The sequence below is a fragment of the Podarcis muralis genome, chromosome 3, assembly GCF_964188315.1.
Source record: "Podarcis muralis chromosome 3, rPodMur119.hap1.1, whole genome shotgun sequence".
NCBI classification, from domain to species: domain Eukaryota; kingdom Metazoa; phylum Chordata; class Lepidosauria; order Squamata; family Lacertidae; genus Podarcis; species Podarcis muralis.
In genome coordinates, this window is record NC_135657.1 from 3,684,237 (window position 1) to 3,701,915 (window position 17,679).

Consider the following 17,679-nt stretch of genomic DNA (forward strand, 5'->3'; position numbering starts at 1 on the left):
TGTGGTGGGAATGTAAAAAGGTGAAATGCTTCTGGGAGATGATATATAATGAGTTGAAAAAAATGTTGAAATATACATTTATAAAGAAACCAGAAGCATTTCTCTTGGGTATTGTTGGAAATGATATAAACAGAAAGGAATGTAAGCTTTTTCTATACGCAGTAACAGCGGCAAGAATACTATTGGCCCAAAAATGGAAGCAAGAAGAATTACCAACGATGGAAGAATGGAGGATGAAATTAATGGACTATGCGGAACTTGATAAACTAATGGGAAGGATCCGAAACTGGCGGGACCAGAAGTTTACCGAGGACTGGAGTAAATTTACGGATTATTTGAAAAGTATTTGTGATGATCAGACGACGTTTGTAGCTTTGCAAGAAGTTCTGTGAGGAATAATATTAGAAATATTGCAAAAATGGAGAAGGAGATGCGATATGTTAAGAGTTGTAAAGGCAATATTAAGTTAGGAAATGCGTAAGAGGTGATTAAGACGGAGGATTATCAGAGGTGCTGATGGAAGTCCAATAAGAATGTTTTTGTGATAAATTGTGTGGTATGTTTTATAATTTTGTATGTTAAAAACCAATAAAAATATTTTAAAAAAATAAAATAGAGATGGTCAGAACGTGGGTCTTTCTGCATGCCAAGCAAATGTTCTGCTCCTCAGCTGCGGCCTTCCCTTCCCAAAGGCAGCTGCGCGAAAGGGTTAAGAGTCAAAGTCTCCAGGAAGGAAAAGGGAAGGATTAGCAGCTCTCTCTGAAGGAAAGCCTGCAGCTTGTAAACTTAGATCTGACAGCCTCAGCATATTCCGGCAGAGAGACAGGGAGGAGGAGGGTTACACAGAGGGGGGTGTGGCGCTCTTGCCCAAAGGCAGAGAGGAGCCGGCAATGGGATATTAGGAAAGGGCACCCAGGGTGCAAGAGGAAAAGGAGAGAGGGGAGATTGAAGGGCCAGTGGAACGCATGCAAAGAATATTTAGCCTGGTGGAAAGCTGCTGAAAGCATTTTATCCCATTGCTCAGATTGGCTTGGAACGTAAGGTCGTTCCTGCCCTCCTGCCTACAAAACTGGAAAAAAAAGACGCGACACAAAAGGAAACTGGGTTGAGAGGGAGGAGGAAAATAGGTGGGGGTGGCAGTGGTGATAGTATCCCTTCCTCCCACGGTCCTTTCCGGTGGGAAGCGAGGGCTAGGATATAACTTACTGACCACCTTTAAAATTACGTCCCTTTTAGAGGTGGCAAGGTAGAGCAATTTGCCAAAGATGCGTATAGGTAAGGCTGAGTGCCTCAAACCTGGCTTTAGAACACTTTGGTTCTGGAAAAAGATATACCGGTATTTGTGATGTTACAGTGGCAAGCCAGGCGGAACAGTGCACAAAAAGCCAAAATAATTATTTTTATTATTATTAGATTTCTACACCACCCCACATCTGAAGACCCCAGGGCAGTTTACAATATAAAGACAGAAGAATACATACCATAATAACAAACAAATACAGCATCCTTAAGCAATTTACAACATTGTATTTAAAATAGTTTATATACATAAAAAACCAGTTAAAACAATTGCATAGATAAAAACATTTTTAAAAGGAGTTGTCAATAAGAATCAGTCGACGGGTGCGGCAGATGCACTCTTCCCCCAACTGCCACGGAAAACAACCTCCTGACACATAGCAAACTAGCAGGCTCTAGCCTGGCCTTCTCCTTGAGCTGCTAGCTTTCTATGTGCAGGGAGGTGAAGGGCATTCTGTCATTTCGCTTGCTGCACGTTAACTCTATCCTCCAAAGAAAGCAGCTTCGTATGAGCCTACCGTCGTTCTGAAAGCCCACGCAAGTTTCTAACGCAGAGGGATTTTTAGGCACCCCGTGTGGCATGATGATGACAGGTCTTGCAACACCGTGCGGCCTTGCGACAACCGATTTTATCGCGGCAGAAGGTCTGGTGCGAAATGGGCTAGACGCCCAAGGTGCCACCGGAGCCATTTGCTGCGTGCTGCAACAGCTAACACGGCTTGTTGAAATTACGCCTGCGATAGTCATCTGTGGTTTAAGGGGGAAATATCACACAGAACCAGCCGCCTGTCGAAAAGACGCTCCGAAGAGGCGATTCCTCCCCGGCTCCAGACTACCTCTGTTTTGCGTCAGTGGCACAGACACCCACACAGGTGAGGATACAAAAAGAGCAGCCAGGTATACTATCGGGGCATATAAACAACTGCCAGCCAAATAAAGGTGTGGCAATCTGCATGGTGTGCCAGACCTGGGAGCAATCTTAAAAGCTCAGATATATCAGCTAGGAGCCAAACGGCTCCTTAAACCAGGGTTTGCAGGTGCCAAAACGGAATGCCTAGTTGCCATTTGGGGGCCAGGCGTCTCGAAAGTCGTATTTTTCAAGATGGCTTCTCTGTTCCTGAAGTTCATTGGCTGTGCAGATAAAAAACGTAACGGAATTCGATGGGAGGCATTGCTAGTGTGTGAAAACAGGCAAGACCCAAGGATTCCCCAGGAATGCACCTCCAGGTGGTGGAGACGTCAGGAGCTATCCTTGCACCTGGACCTCTACACTTGGTCTCAAGTGGCTGATAAAAAGGTAAAGGTAAAGGACCTCTGACAGTTAAGTCCAGTCGCGAACGACTGTGGGGTTGCGGCGCTCATCTCGCTTTACTGGCCGAGGGAGCTGACGTTTTGTCCATAGACAGTTTTTCACGTTCTACCTGGACTCTGAGATCCACCACCGAGGGCCTTCTGGCAGTTCCCTCATTGCGAGAAGCCAAGTTACAGGGAACCAGGCAGAGGGCCTTCTCGGTGGTGGCACCAGCCCTGTGAAACGCCCTCCCAGCAGATGTCAAAGAGAAAAATACCAGACTTTTAGAAGACATCTGAAGGCAGCCCTGTTTAGGGAAGCTTTTAATGTTTGGTGTATTACTGTATTTTAATATTTTGTTGAAAGCCACCCAGAGTGGCTGGGGAAGCCCAGCCAGACGGGCGGGGTATAAATATATTATTATTATTATTATTATTATTATTATTATTATTATTATTATTTCCGGGTCATGTGGCTAGCATGACTAAGCCGCTTCTGGCAAAACCAGAGCAGCGCACAGAAACGCAGTTTACCTTCCCACCGGAGCAGTACCTATTTATCTACTTTGACGTGCTTTCGAACTGTCGGGTGCAAAACACGTCTGGCAGATTTCGAACACTGCCTGGGAGATGTGGGTTCAAATCCCCCTTCAGACACAAAGTTTCTTACTGACTGTGGGCCTCTCAGGCTAGCCTACGTTACAATGTTGTTGCTGGGATTAAACGAGGCGGGGAGAGACATGTACAGTGGACACTCGGGTTGCGAACGTGATCCGTGCGGGATGCAACCCGCAGCGTTCACAACCCGCAGTGGTGCATCTGCGCACATGTAGGTTGCAATTCGGTGCTTCTGAACATGCGCAAAGTGCGATTTAGCGCTTCTGTGCATGCGCGGCCGCCGAAACCCAGAAGTAACTCGTTCTAGTACTTCCGGGTTTCGGCGGGTCCGTAACCCAAAAAAACGCAACGTGAAGCGGCTGTAACCCGAGATATGATTGTACACCACTTTGAGCTCCTTGGAGGAAAAGGTGTGCTATAAAGCCAATAAATTCAGTTCAGTTCCATCACGGCATTAGGTAGAGCCCAAGGCAAGGTGGCCGTGTCACTCAGAACGACCACAGATCTTCCCACGGAAAAGACCTGAGATATAATCTAGAAGAGAGTAGGAGAATTCGCGGGAGAAGGAGGCAAAACCCATTTCAAAAGGACCTGACACCAAAACACTCCGCTCCAATCCTTTCCGCAGCTGGGCCCAAAAAGATTCATAGACAGGAAGTTAAATTGTTTTTATACGCAACAACAGCGGCAAGAGCATTGCTGGCCCAGAAATGGAAGAACGAAGAAATTCCAATGAAAGAAGAATGGCAGACGAAATTAACGGACTACGCAGAATTGGATAAAAAGGAAGGATTCGAAACCTGCGGGACCAGAGATTTACATAAGATTGGAAGAAATATACGAACTATTTGAAGAGCAACTGTAATCAACAAACTACGCTAGTAGGACCACAAGAAGTTTTGTAAGGAGGAATATATGAAAGATTGCAAAGAAGAGAAAGAAGAGAGACATTTGTTATGGCATTTGAATGTAATAGTGAAAGTTAGAAATGTAAATGAAAATTTTCAGTCAAAAAATTGTATAAGATATAAATGTATGTTTAATCATTGTGGGAAATGATATGCTAAAAAACTAATTATTTTTTTTTTAAAAAAAGATTAATAGAATTTTAGAGCTGGAATGGGTCCCAAGGGTCATCTAGTCCAAACCCCTTCAATGCAGGAGTTGCAGCTGAAGAATCCTTGGCAGATGGCCATCTGATTTCTGTTTAAAGTTCTCCAAGGAAGGAGAGCCCACCCCTTTCGGAGAGGGTCTGTCCCACTGTCGAACGGCTCTCACCGTCAGAAATTTAGCCGGAATCTCCCTTCTTGGAACTTGAATCCATTGGTTCAGGTACTGCCCTCGAGAGAAGGGAACAAGCTTGCTCCATCTTCTATGTGAAAAGCCCTTGAGATATTTGAAGAGGGCCGAGAAGAGTGGAAGCCAGGAGTGGCCACAAGGCCATTTTCTGCATTCGAAGTACAGTGGTGCCCAGCAAGACGAATGCCTCGCAAGACGAAAAACTCGCTAGACGAAAGGGTTTTCAGTTTTTTGAGTCGTTCCGCAAGACGAATTTCCCTATGGGCTTGCTTCGCAAGACGAAACGTCTTGTGAGTTCTTGCGAGTTTGTTTCCTTTTTCTTAAAGTCGCTAAGCCGCTAATAGCTGCTAAGCCGCTAATAGCCGTGCTTCGCAAGACGAAAAAACCGCAAGACGAAGAGACTCGCGGAATTAATTTCGTCTTGCAAGGAACCACTGTATCCTGCTCTCATTCATAGCCTGAAAGGGCCACAGTCAAGGTTGCTCTACAGAAGGAGTCGGGAGCTGAAGGCCATGCCAACAAAACTACCCTCCTTTACCCCACTGGCCAGAAAATTAAGAGGTCTCCATGGCTTACAGCCTCCCAACAGCTTCACAGGTGGACTTCAGCACTTCTGAAATAAGAGGTGCAGGGACTGTAGCCAGCCTTGGGGCTGGGACCCATAACCCCGCTGGCAAAGAGCCGGCCACAGAATCGCAGAATTGTAGCGCAGGGAGGCACCCAAGGGTCATCTAGTCCAACCCCCTGCTATCCGGGAATCGCAAGTATCCCTGACAGGTGGCCACTTCATGAGAGCCTCAGGAAGACAGTGGAAGTAAGGCCCTGGTTGCCATCCCAAGCACACTTGCCTGAGTGTTCAACAGGCTTACTTCTGAGTAGACACACTCAGGCCTAAACCAGAAGGCAAAGTTGCACAGCAAAGGGCCATCCAGATGTTGCAGCGTTGTGTAGGTGAGCAAAACCATAATGGGGGAGAAAGGACTGGAAATCTCAAAGCTCAATAGATGCCCAAAAGGGACCTGCCACCCAGCGAGTAGCATCATAGAATTGCAGGGTTAGGACCACGAGGGTCATCTAGTCCAACCCCCTGCAAAGCATAGGGCTCGAACCCACAACCCTGAGATTAAGAGTCTCATGCTCTACCGACTGAGTACAACAAGTACCGACCGAGTACGACAATCAAGGGAAGTAATAGTGCCACTGTATTCTGCTCTGGTCAGACCTCACCTGGAGTACTGTGTCCAGTTCTGGGCACCACAGTTCAAGAAGGACACTGACAAACTGGAACGTGTCCAGAGGAGGGCAACCAAAATGGTCAAAGGCCTGGAAACGATGCCTTATGAGGAACGGCTAAGGGAGCTGGGCATGTTTAGCCTGGAGAAGAGGAGGTTAAGGGGTGATATGATAGCCATGTTCAAATATATAAAAGGATGTCACATAGAGGAGGGAGAAAGGTTGTTTTCTGCTGCTCCAGAGAAGCGGACACGGAGCAATGGATCCAAACTACAAGAAAGAAGATTCCACCTAAACATTAGGAAGAACTTCCTGACAGTAAGAGCTGTTCGACAGTGGAATTTGCTGCCAAGGAGTGTGGTGGAGTCTCCTTCTTTGGAGGTCTTTAAGCAGAGGCTTGACAACCATATGTCAGGAGTGCTCTGATGGTGTTTCCTGCTTGGCAGGGGGTTGGACTCGATGGCCCTTGTGGTCTCTTCCAACTCTATGATTCTATGAGATTCTATGATTCTATGATTCTAAGTTTTATTTGTTGTTATTATTTTTATTGAATTTATATACCGCCCTATAACTGGAAATCTCAGGGCGGTTTTTATTATAATACTTACAGTGGTACCTCGGGTTACAGATGCTTCAGGTTACATACGCTTCAGGTTACAGACTCCGCTAACCAAGAAATAGTACCTCAGGTTAAGAACTTTGCTTCAGGACGAGAACAGAAATCGTGCTCCAGCGGCGCAGCAGAGCAGGAGGCCCCATTAACTAAAGTGGTGCTTCAGGTTAAGAACAGTTTCAGGTTAAGAACGGACCTCCGGAACGAATTAAGTACTTGACCCGAGGGACCACTGTACTTGCACTTTGACGTGCTTTCGAACTACTAGGTGGGCAGGTGCAGGGACCGAGCAACAAGAGCTCACCCCGTCACGGGGATTCAAACCACCAACCTTCTGATCGGCAAGTCCTAAGCTCTGTGGTTTAACCCACAGCGCCAACCGTGTCCCATATAATTTATTTCATTGTTATTTATTAAATTTATATACCACCCTTCATCCAAAAATGAGCACAATCCAAAGTGTTGGTGCTGACCTTTCAAGCCCTAAACAGCCTCGGTCCTGTATACCTGAAGGAGCGTCTCCACCCCCATCGTTCTGCCCAGACCCTGAGGTCCAGCTTCAAGGGCCTTCTGGCGGTTCCCTCACTGCGAGAAGTGAGGTTACAGGGAACCAAGCAGAGGGCCTTCTCGGTGGTGGCACCCGGCCTGTGGAACGCCCTCCCACCAGATGTCAAGGAAATAAACAACTATCTGATTTTTAGAAGACATCTGAAGGCAGCCCTGTTTAGGGAAGCTATTAATGTTTAACTGACTATTGTATTTTAATATTCTGTTGGAAGCCGCCCAGAGTGGCTGGGGAAACCCAGCCAGATGGGTGGGGTATAAATAAATAATAAATAATTTATTATTATTATTATTATTATTATTATTATTATTATCAGAGGGCGGTTCACAGAATTAAATACAAGGTAAAAACACAAGTAAATAATTAGAACAGCAAAACAGCAACACCCCCTTTCCCACAGGTACATTTAAAAGGCTGTAGGATATTAATCAGTCCAAGGCCTGGTTGAAGAGGAACGTATTCGCCTTGCCCCTAAATATATATAATGAAGATGCCATGCAAACCTCTCTGGGGAGAGCATTCCACAAAGGGGGAGCCACCACAGAAAAGGCCCGTTCTTCCGTTGCCACCCTCCAGACCGCCCGGGGAGGAAGAATCCGGGACGGTTTATATGGGCAGAGGTGGTCCTTGTGGTCTTGCGGTCCTGAGCCGTAAAAGTCATTATAGGTCAAAACAAACACTCTGAATTAGGTCTGGAAGATAATCGGCAGCCACTTTGCAATGTATGCGGAAGGTCCAGTTCAGTAGCTAGCATCTACACTTGAGCCAGTGTGGCCCAGTGGTTAGAGCGTCAGTCGAGAACCTTAGGAAAACCAGGGCTCAAATCCCCCGCTTGGTCATGGAAGCCACTGGGTGCCCTACCTCGCAGGGTTGTTGTGTGGGTTAAAGGAGCAGGCGAACCATGCATGCCACGTTCAGCTCCTTGGAGGTAAACGTGGGCTAGAAATGCAGCAAACAAGCGGATCTTGGAGAGAGGGGGTGACCCCTGCTTCGCAACGGATCAGGGCCGCAGCTCACCGGTAAAGCTTCTCCTCTGCAGGCAGAATGCCCCAAACCATCACCAACCTAAATGCCTAAAGCCCCGGTCTGTGCGCATTCGATCGAGGCGCCTTCCTAATGCCCGCGGGCGCCGTCGCAGCGCGCCCCGAGGAAGCGGCCTGCCGGACGCTCACGGCGCCACTCGCGAGGCAGGATCAGGTCCCCGCGGGGAGGGGTGCGAGGTCCGTGCACTACCGCGACATGGCCGCGAGGGGAGGGGGCGTGGCGCATGCCGACCCGTGTCCGCCACCATCCACCGTTCCGCGCGGTGCCACAGCCCGGCTGTCCCGGGGGTGGGCGTGCCAGCTGGCCCGTGGGGGTGCGGGGAAGGCTCGGCCGCGGAGGCGAGAAGGGGGTGTGCCGGGCCGAAAGCGCCCGCGGGTGCCGCCCCGCCGCGCGCAAAACAGCGCCACGGCCCGGAGCTGGAGGAGGCGTGGCGAACACGCGGGGAGCAAAACACAAGTGCGCACTCCGCGATCACCGGCGATGGCGGGCGGGTGTGCGCGCAAAAAGCGGCGGCGGCGGCGAAGGGCTTCCTGCAGCGGGGAAAGCAAAAGGGCGGCCGAGAATCCGTCGAGGGGAAAGCGGGGCTGCAGCCGGGAATGAGTGGGAGCGATCGGGGGGGGGGGGCGCAAGAGGAGGCTGCACGGTTGGAGAGGGAGGGGGGATCCACGCACGATCGCCCTCCCTGGAAGAAGGGGAGGTGTTGCATGCCACGGCAGGAGGGGAGGAATCGAGGGAGGCACGCGTGGAGAGAGAAAGAGTGCGCGCCTTCGGGCAGCGCGGAGTGGCCCGTGCAGCTTGGCTAGGGCGCACGGGCGCAAGGCGCGGGGATTGCGTCGCCGGCGCGCCCCCCTCGCACACACCCCTCTCTCGCCGCCGTGCAGCTGCAAGAGCAGCGTCGCCCACCCGCGCAACCAGCCCTCCCCACCCCCATCAACCCCCACGCCCGCGCCGCCAGCCCCCGACGGGCGCCCCCTCCCCGGCTTACCAGCTCCGCGCGCGCTCCGCCTCGCCTGCCAGCTCGGCTCCCTCCTTCCCTCGCGCAGCTTGTTTTGAAATTCCCCTTCCAGCTCCGCCGCGGCTCGCCCGCTCCCTCCGCCCTCGCCGCCGCCGCCTCCTCCTCCTCCTCCTTCAATCCCCTCCCCTCGGCTGTCCCCGGCACAGGCTGCCTCACGTACGCGGCTGCAGGCAGCCCCCGGAATGGAGTCCCCGCGCGCGGAAGGGAGTGGCGGGCGCGCAAAAGGAGAGAAAGCCGCCGCTGGCGCGCGGAAGGGGCCGGTGGATGGATGGACCGGCGGGCGGCGGAGGCACCTGGCTGGAGGGAGGTGGCGCGCAGCGGAGCTTCCAGGAGCGGCGGCAAGTTACCTGCGCGTCGCCAAGGGCGCACCTGCCTGGCCGCCAGCTGGAGGCTGAGGGCCGCGCTAGCTAGACTTTTGGCTTTTGGTCTGCAGAAAAGGCACCCACACCCAACAGGGGGTGAGAAAGGCCTAAATAGCTTTTTATTATCACTAGATGTATATCCCATCTTATTTCAAAGGCTCTCAAGGTGGTGTATACACACCTCCCCCCCCCTCCCATTTATCCTCACAACAGTCCTGTGAGGTAGGTGGTTAGACTGGCCTAAGGTCACCCAGCTGGATTCATGGCTCATCAGGGATATGAACCCTGGTCTCCCAGGTCCTAGACCAGGATTCTAACCAAGGTGTCCTGCTAGTTCTCTATAGGTTACAGCACAAACCTGGGCAGGAGTAGGGGGAGAAATTAGGACCCCAAACAGAGAGAAGAGGGCCAAAGTGGGCAAAGGCATAAAACTGAGAGTGCAGACCCAGGGCTGGCCCTGTTGCGCAAAGTCTGAATTGCACAAAAGTTGCTTACAACGGGGGCATATGGGAAACCACAGGATGTGAGCCAAACAGATCACGAATTTCTAGGCATTTGGTGTGTCCCCGCCCCCCAAAAACATAGTATAGAATCAGACAGACAAACAGTTTCTTTAAAGGAGGAAATAAATAAAGAGTGAAATGCAATCTGAGCATTCTTAGAATCTGGGCACGTATCAATTTGGAGGAATTTTTCCTTGACAGTGTGAATGAGTTCTACCCATCTATCCTCCCTTAATACTCCTAGAGCAGGGGTCGGCAAAGTTTTTGTGGCTTGGGCCAGTTCACGGTCCTGCAGACCGTGGGTGGGACGGCGTGCGCGCACACGCATGCGCAAACACTATTTCCGGCGCAGAGGAGGCGTGCACAGCTTCCCATTGGCTGCAGGACCTTCCTGCAGCCAATGGGAAGCCGGCCAACGTCGTGGAAGGCAGTCCCCGCTCTGCTCTGCGCCACTTTAGCGCGGTGCATGGAAGGCGTCCAAGCGGGTGGCGGGGGTCCATAGGCTGGTTAAACGACCCCCATGGGCCGCTTGTGGCCCATGGGCCTTAGGATTCCGACCCCTGTCCTATAGTTCCCGTCTCCGCTGGCCGGCAAATGAGTGCCACAGAATTCAACACTCCCCCTGCCCTTCACAAAGGATGGCGGGTGGGTTTGCACCAGTGCAGGAAAAGAACTGCGTTGGAACATTAGACTGGAGTCACCACCAGCTTTTCTTAAACTACACCAGTGGATGAGGCTACAGGGACTGAATGCAACCTTCCAGGTCTCTCAATATGGCCCACAGGACGCTCTACAGCCCACATCTCCTTCCTAGTCACACACACCCTGGCTTTGCAACTTCCCTTCGTGTTGTTTTCACGTGGCTGGGACCTGGGCTTGAACTCCAACAATGCCATTCGCTTCCTTAGATGATGGACAGAGAGGAGGTGGGGGGGGGTGTCTTTGGAAACTAACCTAACTAACGTTTCCGAGCACAATTCAAAGTGTTGGTGCTGACCTTTAAAGCCCTAAATGGCCTCGGTCCAGTATACCTGAAGGAGCATCTCCACCCCCATCGTCCAGCCCGGACACTGAGGTCCAGCGCCAAGGGCCTTTAACGTGTGCGTTCAGCTTTATGCACCTGGCAGAATTAAGTAGTAGTAGTAGTAGTATAGTACAGTGGAACCTTGGTTCTCGAACGGCTTAGTTGACGAACAAATCAGCTCCTGAATTCCAAAAACCATTCCAGTTTTCAAATGTTTTTCGGAAGCCGAACACCCAGTGCGGTTGTCGGCTATTGTTTCCGGGGCACATGCACCAATCGGAAGCCACATCCTTGGTTTTCGAACGTTTCAGGAGTCAAATGGACTTCTGGAATGGATTAAGTTTGAGAACGAAGGTACCACTGTAGTAGAAAGGGGCCGGGCCTCTGGGAATAAAGACTTTGGCAAGCCCACCCACCATTGAACCCAATGTGTACAGTGGTGCCCCGCAAGATAAATGCCTCGCAAGACGAAAAACTCGCTAGACGAAAGGGTTTTCCGTTTTTTAAGTCATCCCGCAAGACGAATTTCCCTATGGGCTTGCTTCGCAAGACGAAACGTCTTGCGAGTTCTTGCGAGTTTGTTTCCTTTTTCTTAAAGCTGCTAAGCCGTTAATAGCCACTAAGCCGCTAGTAGGGTTGCTTCGCAAGACGAAAAAACCGCAAGACGAAGAGACTCGCGGAACGGATTAATTTCGTCTTGTGAGGCACCACTGTATTGGCAATACACAGTTTTGGCTTTAGGCGCGAGATCCCTGGATCTTACAGTAACTGAGAAGCAGCCACCTTGGGCTGCCTTGCAGATTCACATCCTTCCTTTTGGCTATGTACACCAGCATTTCCCACCCTGGCACCCTTGGGCTACAACCCCCATCACCCAGTATCCTGCAGCCATGCTGGCTGGAGAAGATGGGAGTTGCACAGTGACGTAGCTTGGGCGGGGCCACTGGGGCACTTGCCCTGGGTGCAAAGTTGTTAGGGGCACAAAACTTCAAAAGGAAAGGAAAGAATCATAAATAAATAAAAATAGTGCACCTTCCCCCTCACACAGAAAGTCTCCCAGTGTTTGTGTGGGCAGACTGAGGAGTGGATTTGGGCAATGGTGGTTTGCTAGGGCACCCTCTGCACAGCGCAATGCTTGACCCACAGGGGGTACCATGGCCCTCACTCGGGTAGGCCACCAAGCTATTGCCCCTTCGTTCCAGCGTGTCAGCAGGCAGAGCCAAGGATACCTGCTTGCCCCGGTCACTGGCAACCCATGCTACACCACTGGAGGGCATCAGTTTGGGGAAGGGTGCTTGTACAGTGGAACCTTGGTTCTTGAACACCTTGGTACTTGAACATTTCAGCTCGCAAACGCCGAAAACCCAGAAGTAAGTGTTCTGGTTTCCAAATGTTTTTCGGAAGCCGAACACCCGATGCAGTTGCCGGCTATTGTTTCCGGGGCGCCTGCACCAACCGGAAGCCGCGGCCTTGGTTTTCAAACATTTTGGAAGTCGAACGGACTTCCGGAGCATTTTATGTTTGAGAACCAAGTGTACACAGTTACCTGGCAATGCTTGAGTTCTGAGCGGACAGGCAAAACATTGCTCTGTCCATCTCTGCACATGGGATGTCTGGGAGGTGAATGTGTGAACTGCCAGCCCTGAAAAGCAGCTGCAGTCCTCACCTAATGAAGACACCTAGGTGATCCAGCCCCCAGCAGAAGCCTTACACTACCCCTTTGTTTGCACTGGGAGTTTGCAGATATTTCTTTGGCGAGACACACCTACAGTGCAAACAGAGGGCTGAGTGCAGCTTCTGAGTGTTTGGAGGAGTAAGGTGGCAGGGCGCCATATTGTTGAAACTCTTTTAATGAAAAGAAAAACAGTGCAGGGGGCGGGGGCGCGACAGGATCCAATTGTATGTTTCGCAGCACCTTAGCACCAGAGAACTCATGCCTTTCTTTCCCTACGAACAGCCTCTTAGTATTCCTGTCTGCAGGGAATAAGGGAACAAGTGTGCCAATGTGCTCTGTATTTCAATTTGGGGTTTGCCCCAAGGTACAACAATAGGACTGCTTGAGGCAAGGTGGGAGTCGGCAGCCCTGGGCGCATTTCCTGATACATACAATTATAACAACCCACATTAAAGAATGCAAATGTTTCCTAATTGTCATTTGCACATTAATTGAAAGATCGTTGCAATCAGGGTTTTGCATACCATCCAGCTGCATCCAAAAAAGTTCACAAATGTGGATTTTTTCACACACACACCCCACCACTTGACCTGGAGTGTACAGGAGGGCTCGTCATAACTGCTTTTAAGAACTTAAGCTTTAAGCATTTCCTAGGAGAATTACATCCTATCTCCATGGCAAGCGACACCATTGGAGTATGTGAACCTTCAGGTTTGAGACTTCTTCTTTGTGAGCTATCTCTGGTTAAGGAATTTCATCTTGCAGCCTTTGGAAATGACTGCATCCTAAAGAACTAGGCCTGAGAACTACCACGGGAGAGTTCACACCATGCATCCCCAAACTCAGCCCTCCAAATGTTTTGGGACTACAATTCCCATCATCCCTGACCACTGGTCCTGTTAGCTAGGGATGATAGGAGTTGTAGTCCCAAAACAGATGGAGGGCCAAGTTTGGGGATGCCTGGTTCACACCAACTCAGATGTGGCTTGGCTGAAAGAGCTTTCAACCCTGAAATATATCGCAAAGTGCTAGCTTGACATTCAGTTCATCTGCTTCATGCAGCCAAGAACTATCAGTGGATATAGAGTCCTATGAAGTCAGGGAGAGAAGGGCAAGCAGGAGGTCCCAGATTCAGTCCTCAGACTCTCCAGGTATGGATGGGAGAGACTCCTGTCTGAAACCCCAGGGAAACACAACCAATCGGTGTAGACAATACTGTGCCAGAAGGACCAATGGTCTGACTTGGTATAAAAAAAAGCTTCCCATTTTGCTAGTCCTCTTGATCGCATCCTGGAGATGTATTCTCTAGGTCACAAGGCTCCCTAAACCAGGGGTCAGCAAACTTTTTCAGCAGATGGCCAGCTCACTTCAGCAGGGGGGGCAGTCCCATAGACCTTGTGTGGGGCCAGACTATCATTTTTTGGGGGGGAAATGAACGAATTCCAATGCCCCTCAAATAACCCAGAGATGCATGTCAAATAAAAGGATACATTCTACTCATGTAAAAACACGCTGAAGCCGTCTGCGGGCTGGATTGAGAAGGCGATTGGGTCGGATCCGGCTCACGGGCCTTAGTTTGCCTACCCATGCTCTAAAGGTTTATTGTCAAAGGAAGCTGCCCTAGAACAGGTCAGGCTATTTTCCCATCTGCCTGCTACCATCTAATCACACCGGCACAGCACTCCTGGGTCTTCTGTACAGAGTCCTGCTACCTGTTTTGTTTTGTTTTGTTTTGTTTTGTTTGTGTGCATGGGGTCGGATCTGGAGATGCCAGAGATTTAACTAAGAACCTTCTGCACTAACTTATGCACCCTCCCTGCATTTTCCGATACACAATTGTAATTCTACAATAGATATAACTCCATAATCTTGCAATTCTATAAGGGAAGGCTCTGGAGGCTGAATATTCTAGGGCAGCCTATGCCCTCCAGATGATTTAAGACTGCAATTCCCATCTTCCCTAGTCAGCAGAGCCATAGGATGCTGGGTTTGATGGAAGCCGTAATCCAAAACATCAGGTGGACATAGTAAGTTACACAGAATCGGCTGTGCTGCTTTTGAGACAGGGCTATTTCAAGTATGTAAAGAAGGTTTTATTTTTATTTTTTTAAGGAGGGGGTCTCTTTCACAAGGAACGCGGGTGGCACTGTGGGTTAAACCACAGAACCTAGGACTTGCCGATCAGAAGGTCGGCGGTTCGAATCCCCGCGACGGGGTGAGCTCCCATTGCTCGGTCCCTGCTCCTGCCAACCTAGCAGTTCGAAAGCACACCAGTACAAGTAGATAAATAGGTACCGCTCTGGTGGGAAGGTAAACGGTGTTTCCATGCACTGCTCTGGTTCACCAGAAGCGGCTTAGTCATGCTGGCCACATGACCCGGAAACTGTACGCCAGCTCCCTCGGCCAAGAAAGCGAGATGAGCGCCACAACCCCAGAGTCGGCCGCGACTGGACCTAATGGTCAGGGGTCCCTTTACCTTTACCTCTTTCACAAAGCTATAAAGGAGTCCACTTCATCCCTCCGGCCACGGTTCACCTGCTATGAGGAGATTCACACTGTTTTGCAAAACAAAACCCATACACCCACCCCCATCAGAATGGCAACAGATCTGTTTACACATCCCAGGCCAGGACGCTATCAGCAGGTGGAAATTCACAACAGGCAGAGCAAATATCTCCAGGTGACTTGCTGGCATAGGAACATAAGGAGAGCCTGCTGGATGAGGCCAATTGATGGTCCTCCTCCTCCCATCCTCTTTTAAAGCCATCCGGGTTGGTGGCCAGCATTGCCTACAGTGGGAGGGAGTTCCACAGTCTAACTGTGCACCGCGTGGAAGTAAGTCCTTCCTTGTATCTGTCCCAAATCATGCAACACACAGCTTCATTGATGTGCACAAATGGCAGCATGGCAAGGCACACACCACAGTCTCTTTGCCACATGAGCTCGGAAGCAGGGCAAATATATCAAAAATAAGTAAGATTACAAAAGAAAGGAGAACGGGGAGAGGGGAATCTATAAGCCCAGGCCCAGCCTTCCCTTCCTTCCTGGGTAAAGGTAAAGGTAGAGGGACCCCTGACCATTAGGTCCAGTCATGACTGACTCTGGGGTTCCACGCTCATCTCGCTCTATAGGCCGAGGGAGCCAGCGTTTGTCCACAGACAGCTTCTGGGTCATGTGGCCAGCATGACTAAGCCGCTTCTGGCGAACCAGAGCAGTGCACAGAAACCCCGTTTACCTTCCCGCTAGAGTGGTACCTATTGATCTACTTGCACTTTGACGTGCTTTCAAACTGCTAGGTTGGCAGGAGCAGGAACCGAGCAACGGGAGCTCACCCCGTCGCGGGGATTCGAACCCACTGACCTTCTGATCGGCAAGCCCTAAGCTCTGTGGTTTCACCCACAGCGCCACCCACGTCCCTCCTTCCTGGGAAACCTAGCCAAATGGGTAGGGTATTAATAATAATAATAATAATAATAATCCCCAACCTGGTGCCCTCCTGATGTTTTGGACTACAACTCCCATCAACCCCAGTCAGCACATCAGGCTGATGGGAACTGTAGTCCAAAACATCTGGAGGGCACCAGCTTGGCAAGGACTGTACTCGATTACCTACCTGCAACGTTCTTTCCTAGCACCAAAGACAGGATCTGCAGCCATTAATTGTTCATATTCAGAACGGTGCAAAAACAGCCAGAAAAAAATACATTAAAATGACTGCGAAGTTTGAGCATCTTTCCTTTGTGGAAGAGTTTAAGCAGCCTGGGCCAACGGGATCTGCGATCCGAAACATCTGGAGGGCACCAGGTTGGGAAAGGCTGACCTCAGGGCTATGATGCTTTTTTTTATAATTAGGAGAACAACAGGATGCATGGGAGAGGGTTGGGGGAAGTATGCATGGTGCAAGAAAACGACCAGAGAGTCCTGTCTTTCATATAGCTCAAGTAGCAGAGCATGAGGCCCTTAATCTAAGGGTCATGGGTTCAAACCCCAAGTTGGGCAAACGATACCTGCATTACAGCGGGTTGGACTAGATGACCCTTGTGGTCCCTTCCAGCTCCATAATTCTATGATTTAAATCTACCTCACAGGATTGTTGTGAGGATGAATTGGGTAAGAGGAGAAGCATGTACACCAGCTTGGAAGAAAAAAGGTGGCATATATGTGTAATAAACCAATAAAATACGATTCTATGTTTGTCCCTCTCCCATAGTTCCAGGGATACTCTTCCTGGCAGGAGAGGCAGAGCAGAGAAAGGGGAGCACTTCCTCCCATCATCCCCTCATTAATGCACGGAACTCCTTGCCACAAGGTGTGGCGGCAGCCCTTTGCTTAGATGGCTCTCCAAAAGGACGGGGCGAATCCATGGAGGAATTTTAGCTACATCCATGCGGTCCTAAGCCTGAATTAAGCAAACAGCAGTGTCCCCCCCCCCCCCGTCGATACCAGCTGGCTGAAACCAACAACAGCACCGACGGCAAAAGAAGGTTTTCTGCCTGGCTGCCCGGCTTGCAAGAAGGACCAGGTGGCGGGCCTCCGTTCCGACGTTCCCCCTGCAACACGAACCCACTTTTCCCCGTGTCTACCGATGCACACCCTTCCTCCGAGCTCACCTCTTCGCCTCCGAGCCGCTGCGGGGTCCTCTCCTAGCGGGGCCTCCTCGCGAGGGTCGCCGCGCCCATCACCGCAGCCTCCGGGTGCGCAACCCGGAGCGCACCAGGGCGCACGGGAGCCGGCGCACAGCCACCGATCCCCGGAGCGCGCTCGGCTCCTCCACGTGCTCCGGGGCGCCGGGCTTTCCTTCTCGCCGCCTCCTCCGCCTCCTTTGCCGGCCGGGTTCAAGCTTTCTCGCGAAGGTCTGTTGTAAACAAGCTGCCCACATGGCCCGGCCCCTCGGTGCGCATTGGCTGCGCGGCGCCATTTAAATACACGCCCCCAGCCGGAGCGCTGCAAAAAATAAACACCCGGGCCAGGAAAAGAGACCTTCAGCCCTCCGCCTCCCTCCCTCCCTCTCGCCACCTCCCGCTGTTGCTTTTCCTGATCTGTTTCCAGGGATGCCTGCGAGCGCCCTGTTGCCAACGGCAAGGGCTCGCCCGAGGAGATGCGCGCGTTCCCACGAGCCCGGGAAACGCAACAAGAAGG

At 50.9% G+C, this 17,679-nt stretch overlaps 1 protein-coding gene across 2 annotated transcripts in view; it reads right to left on the reverse strand.

Annotated features, from left to right (window-relative positions):
• ZNF395 (zinc finger protein 395) overlaps positions 1-17,386 on the reverse strand; it is a 56,965-nt gene extending 39,579 nt beyond the window's left edge. Inside the window, exon 1 of one of the 2 annotated variants that reach the window (XM_028725231.2) lies at positions 17,151-17,386. The gene's annotated coding sequence lies outside the window, so the exon portion shown is untranslated. Of the gene's footprint in view, positions 1-8,946; positions 9,084-17,150 lie in introns of those variants that run through there. The other variant, XM_028725230.2, reaches the window with a different exon arrangement.
• Between the last annotated feature and the right edge of the window lie 293 nt (positions 17,387-17,679).